The 20448-nt window shown below is 34.1% G+C and overlaps 1 long non-coding RNA gene across 1 annotated transcript; it reads right to left on the bottom strand.

The window, feature by feature from the left end:
* Nucleotides 1–19698: 19698 nt before the first annotated feature.
* LOC108485761 (uncharacterized) lies at nucleotides 19699–20448 on the bottom strand. Its single transcript, XR_001871357.2, has 3 exons — nucleotides 20304–20448; nucleotides 20057–20225; nucleotides 19699–19935 (listed from the first exon to the last, which is right to left on the bottom strand). It is a non-coding gene; the product is annotated as an uncharacterized LOC108485761 (long non-coding RNA).

The following is a 20448-nucleotide window of genomic DNA, read 5'->3' as shown; positions in this document are numbered from 1 at the left end:
TGTGTTGTATCACTGTTGAAAGACACAACTTATCAGTGGTGGAATACATTAATTTCTATTGTACTGAGAGAAAATGCCACTTGGGAAGTCTTTTAGATAGAATTTAGAAAGAAGTACATTAGTCAGAGATTTCTGGATTAGAAAAAAAAAGGAATTTCTAGAGCTTAAACAGGGAAATATGACTGTATCTGTAACATCCCGATTTAGTGTCTAGTTGGAATAGTGGTTTCGAGACCAAAAATTCGAGGTAAGAAAATTTATTTTTATTATATTTTTATGGTATACAATTTCATGGGATGATTTCTTGAAAATGTTGTTCGAAAATTTTGACGTTTGGGCACTCAATTTGGTCAAAATGACTAAATTGTAAAAAGTGCAAAACTTGAGTTCTAGAAGCTAGAGGTGTCTAATTGATATGAAATTTTAAATTGGAGGTCCTTATATGGTAATTACACCATTGGTTGATTTTTTGGACAAAAATGGACATGAAACGGGTGAAATAGAATATTTTTAAGTTAAGGGCATTTTGGTCATTTAGTAATTAAAATGAATTAAAAACTAAATTAAAAGCCAATTTTTTTCCATCTTCAAGATATGGTCGAAACTTGCATGGAGAAACCATGGCTAGGGTTTTTCAAGCTTCCAAGCTCGATTATAGGTCCATTCTTGCCCCATTTTTAATGGTTTTTACGTTTTTGAAATCCTCGTAACAAGATCTAGCTATTTCTACCATTTATTTGAGCTAGGGTTGATGTTTAAAAATTTATCCATGTGCTACATGTGTGTATTTTGATGTTTAAGGGATGAATATGAATGTTTGTTGTGTGTTAAACGACTTTCGCTAAGTAGTTTTCGGTGAAAACGCTAAAAATGACTAATTTGTAAAAGTTATAAAATTTGTCATAAAAGTGTGATTTAGTGAAAATTGTGAGCTACTATAGTTATGAAAATGATTCGACTAGGCTTAAAGTACAAGAAAAATGAACACATTTCATTTTACGAGCCTAGGGGCTAAATTGCAAATATGTGAAAGTTTAAAGGTAAAAATGCAAATTTGTAAAAGTATGATTTTTGTGTCAATTTGAATAACGTGAGTACTAAATAAGCTATATTTGAAATGTTAGATCAAGAAAATCGATATTCGGGCTTAAATCGGGAAAGTACCAGATTATAGACTAAAGTGGAATAATTACCTGTGCTCGGATTCGAGGTAAGTTCGTACGTCAATAATAATGCAATGTTATACTTGAATGTTAATGCTTGATATTACATTAATCGTAAGTATGTATGTAAATAATGTGACAATGTAATATATTTTGATGTGTTGACATTATGTGATAAATGTTTCATCATTATTATGAATGCTATGCCTAATGGTAACTTGTTAGTATGAATGATATTGTGGTCGTTATCCACGATGTTACGAGAAAGAACGATGGCAATGTTATGTACATGTGAGAAAAAATCCCGTTTGAACCTTAGGAATAGTTTAGGATACAAGTGACATGTCACTAGGAATTAAGAAATCTGAACTCATTAAATTGGTCTGGGTTCGTGATATATATGTGGCATCCGAACTCATTGAGTTGGTCTGGGTTCATTATGGATGCGATACATGTAATTGGGTTCCGGGCAAAGGTCTTGTGTGTCCTACTGGTGGCTAGGTAATCCTTGAGTGGGTTGGATTCCTGACAGCTTGTGTGAGTAGCTCGTGTAGTTACACCTTGACCGATAGCTTACATGAGCAAGCCCGTAAGTAGCTCCATCACAAGCGTTACATGTTATGAGGTAGCTTTGGCTACGTATGTATATGTGGCACTTATGTGTAAGTTTTCCGCATATCCAATAGTATTCTGAGTGTTCAACGGGTAATGTAATGGATGATATGACAAAAGTCCTAAGGAGAACGTGTTAAGGAAGTTATGATTATATGCTGCATTACGAGTTAGTACATGTATGTACATTAAAATCACGAGTAATGCCTTGATATATGATGTTTCATGTTAAAGAGTTATGTGGGTGATAAGTAAATCAAAGGTTTTGAATGATGAATAAACTAATGTTTATGTTTATGATTATGTTTATTATGTCATCATATGATAGTTATCATGATATTGCACTAAAATAGTTTTGGACAACAGCAGTTGTGTGACTTTGAAAATCCACCAAAAATTGTGAAAATTGAATTAGAAACTGAATAAGATATAAGATTAAATTTTATTGAGCTTAGTTTCACATAGAGAAACGGTGTAAACAAAAGAATTTCATATTATGAGATATTTGAATTTTTGTGAGACAGGGTCAGAGTGATTTCGGGCTCCCCTGTCTTAACTTTGGAAAATCACTAAAAATTGTAAAAGAATAGTTATGGGTTAGAACTGATTTTAATAAGTTATTAATGAGTCTATTTTCAATAGAAATAGATAAGAACATCATCTGGATCCTGTACTAAGAGATAAATAAATTTTAGGAAAGAAAGGTCAAAGCTGTCAAATAGCAGAACATGGGTAACTTTGAAGAATAAACTGTACTTATTGGCTAGACCAAAAATTCTAGAAATTTAATGGTAAGAATATATGTGAGTTTAATTTTAGGGAAAATTACCGGATCTTAATTTAGAGTTTCGTAACTCAAGTTATAAATGATTTAGTGACTATGACTCGAGTAGACAGCTTGACTGGAATATGAGCAAATAGTGGAATTATGTGTAATTTCGATTGTGTTACCATGAGAACATTTTGTAAGGATTTGGAAAAAAGCACGTTAATAAATTGCTTATTATTATTTTCTGACGGGCTTACTAAGCTATAAAGCTTACCCCTCTCCTTTCCATTTCTTCTAGTGTTCTCAGGTTAGCTCGAGGTTAGAGATCATCGGAGGCAGCATCACACTATCGAATTATCAAGCCGGGGTATTAATAAATCTTAAGTGTTTTCAAGTGAGTGGCATGTATAGAGACTTAGTACTTTATGATATGTGTTTCATGATTTGGCCAATTGAGTTGGCTTATAATGATTCATTTGTATAGAGCCATGAGATAGGGCTTATATTTGATCATTGGGTTGTAAACCTAATTGATTTTGCTTGACTGTTCTAATGTCTTGATGATGTGCATGTTGTGATGGCTTGATATCGATGGATGTATGATATGGTATGTATATTTTATGGATGAACTTTTATCAATAGATGTGACCATAATCTTAGTATAAAAGTGTAAATTTAGAGTAAGTTAATGATGTTAATGAAGATGACAAGGCCAAATGAATATGTTTTGGTATGTCTAGACTTGATATAAAATAAGTAAGAGAAACACAAGTATGATGACATGCAACTGTTATGTTTGTAACTTAATTGAGGATGTTTAATCTTTAATTGGATACCATGTTCTATGCCTTTGATGTTGTATAAGTGTGTGAGAGATTAAAGTTGACCAAGGCTTGGAAAATAGCCTAAGTCTTAGCCGTGTGACCTTAAAATATTGCTGACGTTATAAACAGAGAGTTACACGGGCTGAGGACACAGGCGTGTCTGAGCCACACGAGCGTGTGTGACCACACGGCCTACCCACACGGGCGTGTGACTCTCCAAAACTAGAAAATTTTCTAAGTGTCGTAAGAAGTTCGTAAGTTTTCGGTTTAGTCCCGAACCAACCTTGATGTATGTTTTGGGCTTCGTAGGCTCGTATAAGGGATGATATGCATGTGTTTGAATTTTTTTGAATTGGTTAAAATTTTATGGCCCGATATTATAAAATTGTTTACGTTTTAAGTCCAGTAATGCCTCGTATCCTATCCCGGCCTTGAGTAGGGGTAAGGGGTGTTACAGTATTTGAATACAAGCAGGAATTCGTTCAGTTAAACCAGTATGCCAGAGAATAGGTTCTAACCAAGGCTAATATGTGCAAATATTTTGAAGAAGGATTAAATGAAGATATCAAGTTATTGATTGGAATTCTTGAATTGAGGAAATTTGTCGTACTGGCTGATTGATCACACAAAGCTGATGAATTAAGTAAAGAAAAGAAGCAAGCAGAGAGAGAAGCTTAAGTATTTGGTAAAAGATTTATGGTTAAGTGACAATCATCTATTTCAAAAAAAATTAACAAAGTACCATGATAGTTCTACCACCTTTACGGGATATTCTGGGAAAGACAAGGCTCTCAACATTCTAACCCGATATCTTCATCTCCATATGTAACAAGTGTGAGAAGTGTCAGTAACCCCAAACTGAGGTGTAAATACTGTAATGAATTTCATTTTGGGGAATGCCATTTGAGAAGTGGAGCATGTTATAGATGTGGTTACCTTGACCATTTTCTTAAAAGATTGTCCGGAAAGGATTTAAAAAGATATTGATCAGACTTCGAAGCCAAGCAACCCTGGTTCGAGAGGTAGACCACCCCGATACCCTGGAAATGTCAGTGGTAGCCAATGGGCTACAAAAGGCTTAATAGTTAAATCTGAAGTACAAGCACCAGCAAGGACATATACTATTTGTGCTAGAGAGGATGCTTCTGCACCAGATGTCATTACTGGTACATTTTCTCTTCTTGATACTAATATTACTGTTTTCATTGATCCTGGTTCCACACATTCATACATATGCACAAAATTAGTGTCTGTTAAAAATATACCTGTTGATTTCACTGAATTTGTGGTTAAAGTTTCAAACCTTTGGGCCAGTATGTTATGGTGGATAAAATTTGTAAGAACTGCCTGTTGATGATAAAAGGTTATTGCTTTTCGGATGATCTAATGTTGTTTCCTTTTGATGAATTTGATATGATTTTGGGAATAGATTGGCTAACCCAGCATGATGTAGTGGTGAATTGTAAACATAAATATATTGTGTTAAAGTGTCAGAATGGTGAGTTACTTCATGTTGAATCTAATAAACTAGATGGGTTATCTACTATGATCTCAGCAATATCAACACATAAATATATCAGAAAGGGGTATGATGCTCATCTTGCATATGTGTTGGATACTAAAGTATCTGAGTCAAAAATTCAGTCAGTGTCAGTTGTTTGTGAATTTCCTGATGTATTTTCGGAGGAATTACCTGGTTTACCACCGGTTAGAGAAGTGAAGTTCTCTATAGATCTTGTTCTAAGAATAACACCGATATCCATAACACCCTACAGAATGGCTCTTACTGAATTGAAAGAGTTGAAAGCACAGTTGCAAGAATTGATTGACAGAAGCTTTGCTCGATCCAATTTCTCACCTTGGGGTGCACCGGTTCTATTTGTAAAGAAGAAAGATTGATCATTGAGATTGTGTATAGATTACAGGCAGCTCAACAAAGTCACAATAAAGAATAATTATCCACTACCTCGTATTGATGACTTGTTTGATTAATTGAAAGATGCCATTGTATTTTCGAAGATTGATTTTCATTCTAGTTACTATCAGTTACGGGTAAAAGATTTAGATGTGCCAAAGACAGCTTTCAGAACCAGGCATGGGCATTATGAGTTTCTTGTAATGCCATTTGGTTTGACGAATGCATCTGCAATATTCATGGATTTAATGAACAGAATCTTTAAACCATATCTAGACAGGTTTGTAACATCTCTAACCCGTATTCGTTGTCGAAACAGGGTTACGGAGCATTACCGAAACTTTTAGAACATTTACAAATAAATCATATCAATCACTTTTCTTTATTTGAGATTATTCATAACGTCCCTTAAATGGACCCTCGAGGCCGATACAAGCATTAGAATCGAGTCGGTAATTAATCGGAGACTCTAAGAATTTTTCGCGAAATTTTAAAAAAATTTCCAAGTTATAGGGCACACATGCCCGTGTGGCCCGAGGGACACGCCCGTGTGACCTTGGGACACGCCCGTGCTACAGGCCGTGTTTGATCCTTTGTAACTATCTCACTTGTGCACATGGCCATGCCACACTCCCGTGTGCTAGGCCGTGTGGTTAATTAAATTCATTCGAAATTAGGTGTAGATTTCATACGACCAAGACACATGCCCGTGTTCCAGACCGTGTAGCACACACGGCTGAGACACATGCCTGTGTCTCTGCTCGTGTGCTCAATTCTGAGCATTCTGTTTTCTCTAATTTAAGGTGCAAGGGACACATGGCCTAACCACATGCCCATGTACTAGGCCATGTGTCACACACGGTCTAGACACACGCCCGTGTGTCTACCCGTGTGGACAAAATAAAGTCATTCCTAGATTCATTTCTCACCCAAAATCATACCAAATTCCTGCACCAAACTTACATCCAAATACCAACCAGCCCAAGCATTGAATTCAAGCAATTTATAACATCTAACATGATATATTGTTACATACATTAATGCTTAAATCTTACCTTTCTCAATCAATCAATAAGAAACACTTATGCTATCTCCATAAAATAAATTTAAATACATATATACATGTACCAAAACAAAATCATCACTAGCCATTCCAATGGCTAGATCACAATAATCATTTACGTTTACATGCCAATATGACCAATATAACACATACATAACATTGTAACCATAATTGTTTTACCATATTGTACCGACATTGGCCGATGGATAGTGTGGCTGATCTCCACCAAGCTTCCAATCCATCGAGCTTTCGATTTACTTTAAAATAGGGAAATAAAATTAAGTAAGCATAAAATGCTTAGTAAGTTCTTATAACATGGTACTTAACTTACCATTCGTTCTATTTTGAGGTAACTATGTAAGGCATATTCAATCAATTTGACCTCAAGCCCTACACACATCCTCATTGCCCTTGTTAGTCATATATTTCATAATAACATCAAAACATATATGGGCTCAACAACAATCAAGTTTCCATGCACACATGCTTTCCACAACATGTATTCATTTAACATGTATGAATCATCTCTTTATATTACAAGTATAATTTCATAATAGTTCATCGTGAGTTCAGATTATTTTATGTCAGAAATTTAATTATATCATTCGAAATATCAAGGTCACACAAGTAATAGTACACTCAAGGTATACAAGTCTATAATTAAGGATGAACATTCTCATCAAATAATTTCCATATACAAATATCATTATCTCATACTTTCATATATTACTTGTCATGTATCATCATTTTATTATATTTCAAGACAGATACGTGTAATAACTCACTTTATTATTCATATCTTCTCATGTCTGGATTGTCACCCATTGAATTTATTTGAAATATCGATCGATACACAGGTAGTACACTCAAGGTGTACAAATCAGGATCCGTCAATTCATATTCAATGGTACCCCTAAGGTACTATTTCAGAGTGTACACTTTCGAGTCTAATATGTGTAACAGCCTAATTTCAATGGTGTCGGATAGTGATTCAAGATCACTAAATCCGACAAATGAGTAGGAAATATTATTAATTTAGTGAGTATAAGTTAAATGTGAAGTTAGGAAAAATTTTGAAATAGTGAAATGTATTAATATATATATATATATATATATTTAAATAATTAAAATTAAAAACGAGGTATCGAGACCTCGAGAATTTTAAATTGAGCCATAAATATATTTATAAATATTTATGGAGTGTTAATAAGTTAGTGTTAAAGTTTCGTCAAGAAATTTTAAAGTACTGATAGCTAATTGAACAAAAAGGACTAAATTATATCAAATGCAAAATTGTGGGAAATGATTAAATAGCTTAAATGATAAAAGAAAGAGGGTTTAAAAGGAAAATAGACCCAAGGTATATTTGGGCTGGATGGCAAGAGCATGAAATCACCAAGAAAATAAGGGGAATTAAGGGCAAAATTGGAAAATTGTAAAATTTACTTAATAAAGCTAGGACTAAAGTGGAATTATCTAGATTTCTCTTTATTTTTCTGCATTCTCATCAGCAAAAACACTATGGAAGAGTTCCCTTAAGCTGGTTTTTCATATTTTTACTGCAAGTAAGTTCAATTCTTGATTATTTCTTGAAATTTTTGTGTTTTTGTGACTTTTACAACTAGGTCCATTTGTTGAATTCATTAGTTCTTGATTCTATGAAAGAAATTGAAAGTTTCTATGAATATGTGCTGGAATTATATGATGATTTGACATAGAATTAGAGCTTTAAATTGTTTATATGCTGATTTTATTGAAAGAATTGAATAGAAAGTGAATGTTTGGGACCTAAATTGTAAAAGAGTTTGAAGTTAGAGTTTTATGTGGAAATCTTGAATTTCAATAGTTATGAAATAACTTATAATGTCTAGGAAAAGTATTAATTGAGAAAATTAGTTTAATTGAGGGGTTAATTAAGTAAGGACTGAATCGTATGGACTGTGAAATTTGGGGCAAAATGAAAATCAACATTTTGCACTAAAACAGTTTTGGACAGCAGCAATAGTCTAACTTTGAAAAATCTCCAAAAATTTTAGAAATCTAATTAGAGGATGAATAAAATATGAAATTAAAGCTTATTGAGTCTAATTTCTTATAGAAGAAACGGTGTAAGCAATGGAATTGTAAATCATGAGATATAATAAGTTTCGTGAGACAATGTCAGAATGATTTCGGGTTCCCCTGTTCTGACTTTGGAAAATTATCAAAAATTGGATAAAAATAATTAAGGGATTTAATTTATATTTTTAAAATCCTTAAAGAGTATATTTTCAATAGAAATAAGCAGGAACGTCATCCGAATCTCGTACAATGAGATAATTAATTCTAAGTGAAGAAGGGTCGGAACTGTCAGACAGCAGAACAGGGGAAACTTTAAAGAATAAACTGTACTTATTGGCTAAACCAAAAATTCTGAAAATTTTATGGTAATAATATAAGTAAGTCTAGTTTTATGGAAAATTAGTGGATCTTAATTTTGAGTTCTGTAGCTTAAGATATAAATAATTTAGTGACTATGATGCAAATGGACAGTTTTGAATATACATAAGTAAATAGTTAAATTATTGATAATGTTACTTGTTGCATGTTATATAAATTAAGGATGTGGAATGGAGAGGAGGAGGAGGAAAATATGTATGAATATTCAGCTAGCATGGCTAATTTGTATGTTTTAGGCTTATGGACTAAATTGAATAAAAGTAAAATTTTATGGGCAATTTTGTAAAAAAAATGTTAGAAATGACCAATTTGCATGAAATGGATTATTTTATTATTTAAATTACAAATTTGAATGAAATTATTAATTTAGCTCAAGATCGGGGAAAAACATATTTTAAGGATTAAATTGAAAAGTGTTGAAATTATGGAAAATTCTGACATTTTATAGAATTCATAGGTTGTTATCAATTTGTGTGAGAATAACGGCTGGAAATAAGGATTAAATTGTAATAATTTTATTTTATTTTAACCTAAGGATGAAATCATCATTAATTAAAAGTTTAGGGGTAAAATGATAATTTTGTTTAGAGCATTTGTTGAATGTATTATAACATGAAATAAATGAAAACGACGATCAAATTTCTTTATAAAGATCCGATGACTTGAATACGAGACTTGAACGTGGAAAAGAAAAGATATCGGATTAATGAAATATCTGATAAATGAATCGGTAACTCTGGTAATGCTCCGTAACTCTATTCCAGTGACGGATTCGGGTTAGTGGCGTTACAATATGTATACAACAGGATTACCAGTCTAGGCTAAATCCTTTTTTTATGACATATGCTCTAAGGAGCTTGATCTGGATTACCCGTCTGGGCTAAATCCAATCCATAACATATGCTTGAGAGGACTTATATCAGGATTACCCATCCGGGTTAAATCCTTTCTATAATGAGGTCAATAGGATTACTCGTCTGAGCTAAATCCCGTCAACAACAAATGCAAGACCTCGTTCATTTTGAGAAATCACATATCCATTGATTTTCCATTTATTCAACCAGGATTTAAACATTTTCCAAGTATTATCGGGCATGTGATTATTTCATACATCCATAACATTCATATAATTCAAGTAAACACATTCCACATTCATTTCAAGCATATAAGTAACATTTTTATCATTTATCATTTATTAGGCATTATTATTGATCGGACTTTGTCAGATATTTTCAATGTCATATATATAGAATATTTATTCAATTCACAATCACAACATTTAATTCAAGCATGTAAACATACACAATTTAGTTACAAGAACTTACCTTGACAAATGTTCATGTACGTAAAATCTACTAATCCGACATTTTCCTTTTTTCCTCGTTCTAGCTCCGAATTTGGTCTATTTGGATCTATACAAGTAAATTTTACATCAATTTATCACATTTCGTATTCAGTGAACTCAATTTACATAACTTTTCCCTAAATTCCCATTTCGTCCCTAAGCTCGAAAAATAAAATTTATGCAATTTACTCCCTATTCCAAGCCTAACCGAAATTTCACCTTAAAATTTACAGCACATATGTTCTAAAAAATTCAGAATTTTTCTTCAATTTTCACTAATTTACATTTTAGTCCCTAAATCATGTTTTCATCAAAAATCACTTTGTAAAAGTTGTTTATCTATCAACAGCTTTCATTTTCTACCATAAATTTTAAATTTTCAGCATATTCATCCATGACCTAATTTCCATAATTTGATAACTTCTCAAATTGATCCCCCAAATAGATAGATTAAGTTATCCCGGTTTCAAAAATATCAAAATTAGTAAAAATAGGATAAGAAAACTTACCCAATTTGGCCAAGAAAGTTTCTTCTCTCTCTCCTAGGGTTTTCATGGAATATTTTTGGGAAGAAGATGATAAAAATGATTTTTATTTCTATTTAATTAATTTATCATCTTTAATAATTTTGATTTCCAATTTTTTCCTTAGCATTTTTCTAATTTTCCATGGATGAATCATACAAAAAAACTACTAAATTTTTATTAGTGGTCTAATTACCATATAAGGACCTCAAGTTTTGAATTACATAGCTATTTAATCCTCTAGATACTAGAATTCAACTTTTTCATTTTATGCAATTTGATCCTTTCCATAATTAAGCACATAATCGGTAAAATTTTCTTATCAAAATTTTCACATGACATTTCTAACATATTACGAACCATGTAATAAAAAATAATTTATTTTCAGATCAGATTTTTGGTCTCGAAACCACTGTTCTGATTTCACTGAAAATGGGTTGTTACAAGGTTTGTAGTGGTATTTATTGATGATATTCTGGTTTACTCCCTAGATGAAAATGATGATCATTTGAGAATAGTGTTGTAAACTCCACGTGAGAAACAATTATATGCCAAATTCAGTAAATGTGAATTTTAGCTGCGGGAAGTTGGTTTTCTTGAACATATAGCATCCGCAGAAGGTATTCGGGTGGATCCGAATAAAATTTCAGCTATTGTTAATTGGAAACCACCAAAGAATGTGTCCGAAGTCAGAAGTTTTCTAGGACTAGCTGGATATTATTGGAGATTTGTTAAATGATTCTTAATGATAGCTTCTCCAATGACCCGTCTTTGTAAAAAAAAATGTGAAATTCGAGTGGTCTGATAAATGTCAGCAGAGTTTTGACAGATTGAAAGCCTTATTGACAAAAGCACCTGTTAGTTCAGTCTGAATCTGGTAAAGAATTTATAATTTACAATAATGCATCGTTGAATGGTTTAGGCTGTGTATTGATGCAAGAAGGTAAAGTAATAGCCTATGCTTCTAGACAACTAAAACCACATGAAAGAAATTACCCGATACATTATCTTGAATTGGAAACTATTGTGTTTACACTGAAAATATGGCAACATGAACTGTTTGGTGAAAAATGTCACATCTTTACTGATCACAAGAGCTTGAAGTATTTGATGTCACAGAAAGACTTGAACTTGAGACAGTGTAGGTGGCTTGAATTTTTGAAAGATTATGATCTTGTTATTAACTATCATCCGAGAAAAGCTAATATGATTGCTGACGCCCTAAGCAGAAAGTCTTTATTTACCTTGCGAGCAATGAATACTCGATTTTCATTGTTAGATGAAGGTTCAATTATAGCTGAGCTAAAAGATAAACTGACATTTCTGTAATAGATCTGTGAAATTCAGAACGGTGATGAAAAATTACAAGCTAAACGAGAATAGTGTGAGTTGAATCCTGATTTAGAATTTTAGATTGGTATGATCGTTGTTTGTTATTCAAATGAAGAATATGTGTTCCGAAGAACTCAGAACTGGTACAAAAGATTCTCATGAAGCTCATAATGGTACCATGTCTATTCATCCTAGTAGTAACAAAATGTATAATGATTTGAAAAAGATGTACTGGTGGCCGAGAATAAAACGGGATATTTCTGAATTTGTATTTAAATGTTTGATATGTCAACAAGTAAAAGCTGAACATCAGGTGCCTTCGGGATTACTACAGCTAGTTACAATACCAGAATGGAAGTGGGAAAGAATTACCATGGATTTTGTATCAGGATTACCTTTGTCTTCGAAGAACAAAGATGCTACTTGGGTAATTGTTGATCGTTAACAAAGTTTGCACACTTTATTTCGGTACGTATTGATTTCTCTTTGGATAAGTTGGTTGAATTATATGTTTTTGAGATTGTCAGATTGCATGGAGTACCAGTCTCTATTATTTCAGACAGAGATACTCGGTTTACATCCCGATTTTGGAGCAAGTTGCAAAAAACTTTGGGCACACAATTACATTTCAGCACTGCATTCCATCCTTAGACTGATAGACAATCCAAATGTGTTATACAAATTTTGGAAGATATGATTCGGTGCTGTGTGCTAGAATTTGAAGGTAACTGGAAATAGTATCTGCCTTTAGCTGAATTTGCTTATAATAACAGTTCTCAGTCCAGTATTAAGATGGCACCATATGAGACTTTGTATGGTCGTAAATGTAGAACTCCATTGTATTAGACAGAGCTTAGTGGAAAAAAGATACACTGAGTTGACTTGATTCGTGAAGCTGAAGAAAAGGTAAAGGTGATTTGGAATAGTTTGAAAACAATCTCTGATCATCAAAAGTCTTATGCCGATCTTAAACGAAAAGAGATAGAATTTCAGGTCAGTGATAAGGTATTCTTGAAAGTAGCACCTTGGGAGAAGGTTCTCCGATTTGGCCGTAAAAGAAAACTGAGTCCTTAGTTCATTGGGCCATATAAAATTACAGAAAGAATCGAACCTGTTACATATTGGTTGGCATTACTATCAGAACTTGACAAAATTCACAATGTTTTCCATGTGTCCATGTTACGACGATATCGGTCAGATTCTTCACATGTTATTTCTCTGACAAAGGCAGAGATTCAGCTTGACTTGACATATAGTGAGGAACCAATTAAAATCCTGGCACGTGAAACAAAAGATTTAAGAAATAAAAAGGTAGCTTTAATAAAAGTTCTTTGACAACGACATGGTATAGAAGAGGCTACTTGGGAACTGGAGAATACCATGAGAAAGCAATATCTAAATCTCTTTACTGGTAAGATTTTCGAGGTTGAAAATTCTTAAAGGGGGAGAGTTGTAATAGCCCATTTTCAATGAAATCGAAATAGTGGTTTCAAGACAACAAATTTGAGCCAGAAAGAAAATATATTTTAATATTATTGCATGGTCTACATTATGATAGGAATGTTATATGAAAATTCTAATAAGAAAATTTTACTGATTATGTGTTTAATTATGGAAAGGACCAAATTGCAAAAAATGCAAAAGTTGAGTTCTAGTAGCTAAAAGGATTAATTAGCTATGGAATTCAAAACTTGAGGTCGTTATATGGTAACTAGACCATTAAAGAAAAGTTAGTAGATATTTTTGATGAATCATCCATGGAAAAATTAAAAAAGGGCAAGGATTAAATTGGAAACTAAAATAATTAAAAGATGATAATAGAAAATATCATCTTATTTTATATCATCTTCTCCAAATTTAGACATGGAAAACCTAGGAAAGAGAAAAGTATTCAAGCAAGCTTAATTGGTTCAATTGGATCCTGATAACTCAAATTTGAAGTTAGATTGAGGAAAAGAAAATGTATCGAATTAGTAGACTTTTAAATACGAACAAGTGTCAAGGTAAATTCGTGTAACTTAATTATGCATATTAATATGTTTGAAATTGAATGATGTTTTTGGGTGAATTATACAAATGTTTAATGTATAAAATTGATCATATGCCCGATATTACTTGATAAATGATAAGTTCCGTTGAATAATGAATTTCGATGGATACATAATTTCCCATATTGAAAGTGGTCCTACATATGTTGCAGATAGAATATAACTCAGAAGAGCAATCTTGTTATAAGCTCTCTCGAGCATCCTGTTATGTAGTTCCTACGAGCATCCTGATCAGTAGTGATTTTGCATGTGTTACACATTACCGTAACTTTTTGTGAGCGTCCTGTTACAAGATTCGATCGGTTGTGATCCAGCATATAATGTAGACACAAACGCAACTCTATGTAAGCATCCTGATATAGGCTCTTATAAGCTTCCTGACATGACTCGCTTGAACTCTCTGTTACCTTATCCAGTGCTCCTTGATAATAACTCTTCAGAGTTTCCTGTAAAGCTCTATGAGCTCCCAATTAAAACTCTTATGAGTTTCCTATTTAGCCTGGATAAATGTCCTGTTACATGACTCATCTGAACATCCTGATATGTGGCTCGAGAGTGTGCTTTAATTATGTTTCCTAATGGGTGCCCCTGATTATGAGTTTACGGTTTACAGTTTTGTACAGCTTGTGTGTACTACTCGAGTATCCATCGTTATTTCAACAATTTAATAGATAAAGCTCCTAACATGAGAAAATTTTGAGATTTAAAATAATTATGTCTTGATTTCTTCTGAAATACCTAAAAGTTTGTAGCATGATGAGCTCATCCATGCTTATTTGATGCACATGTGAATTATGTGACTAACTTGCTTAATTGAGTGTATGTGATTAGGCAAATTGCTAATTTGTAGGGAAGCATGTTATTGAATGCTTATTTTAATGAATGTTATTGGTAAGTTTAATTCCTATTATACGAACTTACTAAGCATTAAATGCTTACTAGGTTTTTTTTTCTCTGTTTTATAGTGCTCGAAAGCTCGCAAAGGTTGGAGATTGGTCGGAGTATCATCACATTATCCACTAGCTCGTTTGGTATAAATAGTAAACTTATGTTGGTATAATGGCATGTATAGGTTAACTTGGCCAATTGTTGGCTTATAAATGATACTTTGTAATCTAGCCATTGGAATGGCTAGTCATAGTTGGTTTTGGTATATTTATAAGGTTAAATATGTGTTTAGTTTGTTTAATTGAGTTATGTTAAACATGCATGTTTTTAAAAGGTAAGATTATAAACATGAATGTATATGATGATATAATATGCTAGATGATAAAATTGGCTTGGTTATAATGCTTGAATTGGTTAGTATATGATAGTAAGTATTGGTGTAGGTTGTTGGAAAATTTGGGTGAGAAATAAGGCTAGGAAATGGCCTTATTTTGTCCACACGGGTAGACATATGGACGTGTGTCTTGACCGTGTGTGACATACGGCTTGGCACATGGGCGTGTGATTTGGCTGTGTGTCCCCTGCATCTTAAAATTGAAAAAAAGAATGCTTAGAATTAGGCACCTGGATAGAGACATGGGCATGTGTCTCAGCCGTGTGACACATGGCCTAGAACATGGGCGTGTGTCTTGAAACTACTCCGTTTTATGTTTTAAAAGCCTAAATGAAATAGTGTTGTTCCACAAAGGCTATTTAAATTATTTTTTCTAAAAAAATTATTTTTTTCTCTACTTCTCCAAAAAAAAACAAAAGGGGCTCTCAAATCCTCTCCCCCTTTCAGTCTTCGTCTGGGGGTCTGGCCAGAGCTCCGACATCAGTAGCCACTGTCCGTCGCCATCATCGTCTTCGTGCACGGTGGCCGAAACTCAAAAGGTTCTCTTTTTTTTTTGTCTTTTTCACTCTATATTTCGAATCTAGAAGAGATAATATAAAAAAGAAAAGAAAATTTTGACCATCATCCCCTTTTTTTCCTCATGACCCATCATATTCCTCTTGAACAAAGCCCAAACTGAAACCCGAAAGGGTCTCATGACTTTCGCGACAAGGAGGAGCCTTGGCGGTGGTGAGGTACAAAGAAAAAAAGATAAATTTCAAACTTTTTTTTTGTTTTATAATTTATTTACAAAATAAAAAAATTAAAAACGTAATTGAAAAACAAGTCACCTTCTTTACTTTGAATTCTTTTGATTAATATTCTCTGTTTTCTTTTTGTATTTTTTTTATCATCTGTAAAAAATTACAATCAGGTCTTGGGGCTTTTTATAGCTGAAAATACAAGTGATTTGATTTTTTTTCTTGCTATTTGGTTTATCTCTGCTTTTGCTGTTTCTTGCCACTTCTGTCCTGTTCTATTACTTTGTAAGTACCAGGGAGGAAGTTAACGAAGCAGAGGTTACCATTTTGGTGCAAGATGCTAAGAATGGTGGTCTTCGGGCGACGAGCATACTGACTTAGCACGTGAAGGCAGTGGCACACAAGGATATAGGGTTTCTGTTTTGAAAATCATTTCGGGTCATTGGTGGCTTTGGGCTTGTGTAGCTAGGATAGTGTAGTTGGGCTGAGGATTTTTGTAAGGGCCTTAAACTATTATTATTATTATTATTTGGTTTTAATATGTTTGGGCCCCAGGAAAATTTGGCCCATTACAAAATACATAAAAAAACTAATATTAAAAAAAAAAGCAGAAACATACCTGCTCTGTTTCTTCAAAATACCCTCACTACAAAATAAACTATCAACAAAAATTAAACTAATACACTTTATGTTATTTCCATTTAAATTAAAAAAAATTACGTGGAGACTTCAATGAAATTATGTATTCTTTTGAGAATGTAGGAGGGTTGCTGAGGTTAGAAAGAAGAATGGAGGAATTTTGAACAGTTCTTGAGGAATGCAAATTAACAGAGGTTAGAAAGAAGAATGGAGGAATTTTGAACAGTTCTTGAGGAATGCAAATTAACAGATGTAGGTTATTGTGGAATATGGTTCACTTAGGAATGAAAAGAAGAATGGAGGAATTTTGAACAGTTCTTGAGGAATGCAAATTAACAGATGTAGGTTATTGTGGAATGTGGTTCACTTAGGAATGAGGGAACTTGCCTGAGACAAATATAAGGGAGAGACTGGATAGAGGGGTTGAGAATGATGAGTGGTTGACTAGGTTTCCAAACGCTTGTGTTGGACATTTACAACATGATTTTTCTAATCATTGCCCATTTTTGATTAATACATATTAGGATAGGGAAGGCCGAGGAAATTGAGATTTCAGTTTGAAGCTTGGTGGACAATAGAGGATTCGTTAAAGGGAGAAACTAAGCGAATTTTGGGTGTGTCCTCCGACTCTACCTTGGATAAATTGGATAGGTTGCACAAAGGTTTGATGGAGTGGGAAAAGCTATTTAAGGGCAATCGTGAAGGGCTAAAACGGGATCTTACAAAGAAATTGGAAGGTTTGATGGATATGGAAAGGGATGATGACACTTTGACAAAGCTCATTGATACGAAAGTTCATCTCAACTTGGAGATTGATAAAGAGGAGGCTTTCTAGAAACAAAGGGCATGTGCTAATTGGTTGAGGTTGAGGGACAAGAAGACAACTTTCTTCCATAGATATATGATTTTGTACGTAAGCGGATGAACACTATCAGTAGACTGTAGCGTGAGGTTGGAAGTGAGGTAGATAGGGGAGGTAGCTACAAAATTTTTCCAGCATTTGTTTACATCAATAGGAGTTGGCAAGTTGGCACATTTATTTTCGAGAATTGATACAAGTATTTCTACCAAAGTTAATATCTTTTTGATGGTTAGATACACGAAGGATGAGGTCTATGCGGCCTTGAAGGAAATGGGCCCTATTAAGGCACCGGGGGATAATGGATTCCCTGCATTATTTTACTAGCGTTATTGGCATATTGTAGAGGGTGATGTTATTGCGTTCTGTTTGGGCATTTTGAATGATGGTAAGGAGTTCGATTCAGTCAATAATACTGATATAATGCTTATCCCTAAATGTCAAAATCCTACAAACCCAACAAAATTTAGACCTATCAATCCGTGTATAGTACTTTACAAAATTGGGGCAAAAGTCATAACAAATAGGCTTTAAGGAGTCATTAGAATGTGTATTGATAATGCCCAATGTGCGTTTGGGCCTGATCGATGTGCCCAGGTTAGCTACTGACCAAATCCCACGTCTGTAGAAGCTAGAATACAAGTTAATTGTAATTCTGACCATACCTCAATGGAAACAAGGCACGCGCGAAAGACACATTCTTCTAGAATTCTTTGAATCCCACTAGCATAAGAGGCATATGATCATTTGTCGGTATGGAGTGGTGAGTCATCTAGGGAGTTTTTGGTATGTAGCGCATATAAACTATTACAGAAATTCCTTATGGTCCCTAATTCTTATGCTTTACAGACTAGTACTAGGGAATCTTATAAACATCTATGGGGTCTAATCCTTATTGGAAAAATTAATATTACAATTTGGAGGATTTCTTGAAACTATCTACCTACTTTTGTTAACATGAAACACAAGAAATTGGTAAATAATGTTTGCTGTCTCCAGTGTGGTGAAGATGTCGAAAATTTAGACCATGTCCAAAATAGATTTTTAGTATCTCGAAAAGTTGGCTTCTTGAAATTGTCAAAATCTAGACAATAAACTTCAAAAATTATTTTCTCCTAAATTTACCCGATAAAAAAGGATGTTACATATACCATTTGAAAGGTCTTGAAGATATTTGAGTATCAAAAATATCACCGGAACTTGATAAGAAATTCGTTGGAATTTGACGAACTATTAAACTAACCAAATAAATACATGGATTTTATAAAAATTAGTTTAAAACACAAATATTTCAAAAAAAATTAAACCAAAATTCACCTTGATTGCTAAAATCAAATATCAATTTGCACTTCCTCTTTCCTAGAGTAAGTTTCTCCCGAATTGCCAAACCATTGACTAAGAAAAATATACACTAAAGTGATTCTATTTTTTTTTTCCTATCTTCTTTTACAAAAAAAAAAAACTATATAATATATATAAAATTGAGCTTTATAAAAATAGCTTTATAAGTCAGCCACGAGGAGAGGGATCCATTGGTGCTCTTGGGCGGGGTTATGCGATTTGGAAGAGGCTGGTCGATTGGGATTTCATAGCTCGTCAAAGTTGAATATTGCTTTACTTGCCAAACAGGGTTGGCGTCTATTGACAACTCCGAATACTTTAATGGCCAGAGTACTTAAAGCTAAATATTTTCCGCATAGCAATTTTATGGAGTTAAGAGTTAGGGAATCAACCTTTCTTTGTGTGGCGAAGCATTTAGGCCGCCAAGGGTCTGCTGCAGATGGGCTGTGGTTGGCAGGTTGGTAATGGGCAATCGATTTCGTATGGGATGATGCTTGGCTCCTTGGTGAACGGCCCCGAAAAATACAGATGGATAGGGTTACTGGGATTGACAGGGTGACAAATTTGATTAACATACATAGGGGCGAGTGGAATGTTGGCTTGTTAGGGACTGTTTTTCCTTACCCGATTGTTAACCTTATTCGACGTATCCCGTTGGCATCTCATGATTTGTCGGAACGATGGAGATGGTTCCCAGATAGCACTGGAGATTATTCTGTCCGTAGCGGATACAGATTACTATTGCGTGGTTTTTTGGGGGGAAGGTGATCGTTACAGTGGTGTTACGCAGCATACGCAAAATCTTTACAAACAACTATGGGGGGCTCAAGTGCCTGAAAAAATGAAAGTTACATGTTGGAGATACATAAGTAATTTTCTCCCTACAAAGGATAATCTGTTTCGCCGGAGAATCGGGGTTGATCGTATGTGCCCACGCTATGGTAGTGGGCTTGAGACCATTCTGCATGTCTGTCGGGACTGTCCAGTGGTCCAGGAGGTTTGGCACGGCTTGGGTTTCTATTAGCACACAGTTCCGGAATCTGAAGCATTCAATGGATTAGTCAAATATTCGCTACTACTACGAAGCATATAAAACTCTCCATTATCACTATCTGGACTCTCTGGACTTCCAGAAACAAGCTAATTCATGAGGGCGTTTACCTGCCTACTCGATCAATACTTTTCTCTATTCTGGGTTATCTGCGGGAGCTGGATTCCCTCTCGATTCCTAGAGAGGATATTGTGACTGTTGGCTCGTCGCTCTGGAAGACCCCTGTAGACCCATGGGCTCGCGTAAACTTTGATGCAGGGTTCTTCGCCGATTTGCAGGCTGCCAGCACAGGGATAGTTATTAGAAATTCTGAAGGGCTGTTATTAGGGTCAGCTTGTTTCTGGGAAGAAAACATACCATGTACCTTATCGGCAAAAGCTCTCGCAGGTGTGTGAGCCATCCGATTTGCCCGAGATCTTGGCTTCTGTTGGGTTGAGATTGAGGGTGACTCGGAGGTGCTTCTCTAATAATACATATATATTTAAATTTCAGAATTTTTATT

Source organism: Gossypium arboreum, chromosome 1, assembly GCF_025698485.1.
Source record: "Gossypium arboreum isolate Shixiya-1 chromosome 1, ASM2569848v2, whole genome shotgun sequence".
Classification (NCBI taxonomy): Eukaryota; Viridiplantae; Streptophyta; class Magnoliopsida; order Malvales; family Malvaceae; genus Gossypium; species Gossypium arboreum.
Note: the sequence above shows the minus strand (reverse complement) of the source record. Positions and strands in the feature narration are given on the sequence as shown.